The sequence below is a fragment of the Silene latifolia genome, chromosome 11, assembly GCF_048544455.1.
Source record: "Silene latifolia isolate original U9 population chromosome 11, ASM4854445v1, whole genome shotgun sequence".
NCBI classification, from domain to species: Eukaryota; Viridiplantae; Streptophyta; class Magnoliopsida; order Caryophyllales; family Caryophyllaceae; genus Silene; species Silene latifolia.
This window is the reverse complement of record NC_133536.1, coordinates 3,450,313-3,454,361: the sequence shown is the minus strand read 5'-3', so window position 1 is coordinate 3,454,361 and position 4,049 is coordinate 3,450,313.

The window sequence follows — 4,049 nt, the reverse complement described above, 5'->3', positions numbered from 1 at the left end:
CGGAACAAAATTCTCCGGAAATCACATAGAAAGTTCCTCGTGTCGGATAAAGCGGCCACGCAAAGTTTGAGCACCAACGGAAGACATTTGGGGGTGCCGGTGTGCCACAAACCAAGATTCACGAAACTCTGATTATCGTGAAAATGTGTTAAAGCTCGTTATTTGAGGCGAAATCGAAAGTTGATTCGAAATCGAAAGGTTGATTCCGAAATGAGCTCGGACGCGTGATTGAAAAAAGGAGAAAAAGAAACAAAGTTCCGGTACGACCTTCCGAACGGCCGAAATTGAAGTGTATAATACACGGCTTTTTTCGGATTCCGGTCCCGGAACAAAATTCTCCGGAAATCACATAGAAAGTTCCTCGGGTCGATAAAGCGGCCACGCAAAGTTTGAGCACCAACGGAAGACATTTGGGGTGCCGTGTGCCACAAACCAAAGCATTCGCCGAAACTCTGATTATCGTGGAAAATGTGTTAAAGCTCGTTATTTGAGGCCGAAATCGAACAGTTGATTCCGAAATTGAACAAAGTTGATTCCCGAAATGAGCTCTGACGCGTGATTGAAAAACAGGAGAAAAAAGAAACAGGATTCCAGTACGACCTTCCGAACGGTCAAATTGAAGTGTATAATACACTGCTTTTTGGGATTCCTGGTCCCGGAACAAAATTCTCCGAAATCACATAGAAAGTTCCTGTCGATAAAGGCCACGCAAAGTTTGAGCACCAACGGAAGACATTTGGGGTGCCGGTGTGCCACAAACCAACATTCGCCGAAACTCTGATTATCGTGAAAATGTGTTAAAGCTCGTTATTTGAGGCCGAAATCGAAAAAGTTGATTCCCGAAATCGAAAAGGTTGATTCCCGAAATGAGCTCGACGCGTGATTGAAAACAGGAGAAAAAGAAACATGGTCCAGACGACCTTCCGAACGGCCGAAATTGAAGTGTATAATACACTTGCTGGGATTCCGGTCCCTAATAAAATTCTCCGGAAATCACATAGAAAGTTCCTCGGGTCGATAAAGCGGCCACGCAAAGTTTGAGCACCAACGGAAGACATTTGGGGGTGCCTGTGTGCCACAAACCAACATTCGCCGAAACTCGGATTATCGTGAAAAATGTGTTAAAGCTCGTTATTTGAGGCCGAAATCGAACACGTTGATTCCCCGAAATCGAACAAAGTTGATTCCCGAAATGAGCTTGGACGCGTGATTGAAAAACAAGGAGAAAAAGAAACAGGTTCCGGTACGACCTTCCGAACTCAACGAAATTGAAGTGTATAATACACGGTTTTTCTGGATTCGGGTCCCGAACAAAATTCTTAAATCACATAGAAAGTTCCTGGTCGATAAAGCGGCCACGCAAAGTTTGAGCACCAACTAAGACATTTGGGGTGCCGATGTGCCACAAACCAAACCATTCGCCGAAACTCTGATTATCGTGAAAATGTGTTAAAGCTTATTTGAGGTCGAAATATTTGAGGCCGAAATCGAACAAAGTTGATTCCGAAATGAGCTCGGACGCGTGATTGAAAAACAGGGAGAAAAAGAAATGTGTCCGGTACGACCTTCCGAACTCGAAATTGAAGTGTATAATACACGTTTTTTCTGCGGATTCTGGGTCCCGGAACAAAATTCTCCGGAAATCACATAGAAAGTTCCTCGGGTCGATAAAGCCACGCAAAGTTTGAGCACCAACGGAAGACATTTGGGGTGCCGGTGTGCCACAAACCGGCATTCGCCGAAACTCTGATTATCGTGAAAATGTGTTAAAGCTCGTTATTTGAGGCCGAAATCGAGCAGTTGATTCCCCAAATCGAACAAAGTTGATTCCCGAAATGAGCTCGGACGCGTGATTGAAAAACGGGGAGAAAAAGAAACAGGTCCGCACGACCTTCCGAACGGCTCGAAATTGAAGTGTATAATACACGGTTTTTCGGGATTCCGGTCCCTTAATAAAATTCTCCTGAAATCACATAGAAAGTTCCTCGGGTCGATAAAGCGGCCACGCAAAGTTTGAGCACCAACGGAAGACATTTGGGGGTGCCGGTGTGCACAAACCAAAGATTCGCCGAAACCCTGATTATCGTGAAAATGTGTTAAAGCTCGTTATTTGAGGCCTGAAATCGAACAGGTTGATTCCTGAAATGAGCTCGGACGCGTGATTGAAAAAAGGGAGAAAAAGAAACAGGTTCCGGTACGACCTTCCGAACGGCTGAAATTGAAGTGTATAATACACGGTTTTTCGGATTCCGGGTCCCTATCAAAATTCTCCGGAAATCACATAGAAAGTTCCTCGGGTCGATAAAGCGGCCACGCAAAGTTTGAGCACCAACGGAAGACATTTGGGGTGCCGGTGCCTGTGTGCCACAAACCAAGCATTCGCCGAAACCTGATTATCGTGGAAAATGTGTTAAAGTCGTTATTTGAGGGAAATCGAACAGTTGATTCCTGAAATCGAACAAAGTTGATTCCCGAAATGAGCTGGACGCGTGATTGAAAAAAACAGGAGAAAAAGAAACAGGTTCCGTATTTACCATCCGAACTACTTAAAATTGAAGTGTATAATACACTCGTTTTTCGAGATTCCAGGGTCCCTGAATAAAATTCTCCATAAATCACATAGAAAGTTCCTCGGGTCAGATAAAGCGTCACGCAAAGTTTGAGCACCAACGGAAGACATTTGGGGTGCCTGTGCCACAAACCACCATTCGCCGAAACTCCTGATTATCGTGAAAATGTGTTAAAGCTCGTTATTTGAGGCCGAAATCGAACAAGTTGATTCCTGAAATGAGCTCGGACGCGTGATTGAAAAACAATGGAGAAAAAAAACAGTTCCCATTTACGACCTTCCGAATGGCTAAAATTGAAGTGTATAATACACGGTTTTTCGGTATTCCGGGTCCCGGAAAAAATTCTCCGGAAATCACATAGAAAGTTCCTCGGGTCGATAAAGCGGCCACGCAAAGTTTGAGCACCAACGGAAGACATTTGGGGGTGCCTCTGTGCCACAAACCAAGATTCGCCGAAACTCGATTATCGTGAAAAATGTGTTAAAGCTCGTTATTTGAGGCTGAAATCGAATTGAATTGTTGATTCCCGAAATGAGCTCGGACGCGTGATTGAAAAAAAAGGAGAAAAGAAACAGGTCCGATTCACCTTCCGAACGGCCGAAATTGAAGTGTATAATACACTTTTTCGGATTTCGGGTCCTAACAAAAATTCTCCGAAATCACATAGAAAGTTCCTCGAGTCAAATAAAGCGGCCACGCAAAGTTTGAGCACCAACGGAAGACATTTGGGGATGCGGGTGTGCCACAAACCAAAGATTCGCCGAAACTTTGATTATCGTGGAAAATGTGTTAAAGCTCGTTATTCGAGGTCAAATCGAACAGATGATTCTCAAATCGAACAAGTTGATTCCTGAAAATGAGCTCGGACGCGTGGGATTGAAAAACAGGAGAAAAAGAAACAGGTTCCGCACGACCCTTCCGAATGGCTGAAATCAAGTGTATAATACACGGTTTTTCGGATTCCGGGGTCCCGGAACAAAATTCTCCGGAAATCACATAGAAAGTTCCTCGGGTCATATAAAGCGGCCACGCAAAGTTTTAGCACCAACGGAAGACATTTGGGGGGTGCCGATGTGCCAACCCACCATTCGCCAAACTCGATTATCGTGAAAAATGTGTTAAAGCTCGTTATTTGAGGTCAATCGAACAAGTTGGATTCCCCAAATCAAAAGTTGGATTCCTCAAATCAGCTCGGACGCATGATTGAAATATATGGAGAAAAGAATTAGGTGGTCCTCGTATCGACTGACCTTTGAACTACCAAATTGAAGTGTATATTGTGACTTCCGCTTTTTTTCAGATTCAGGGTCCTAAACAAAATTCCTCCAAATCACATAAAGTTCCTCGGGTCGATAAAGCAAAGACAGAAAGTTTGAAAGCACTCAACGGAAGACATTTGGGGGTGCCGATGTGCCACAAACCACCATTCGACGAAACTCATTATCGAAAATGTGTTAAAGCTAGCAATACGTAACTGAA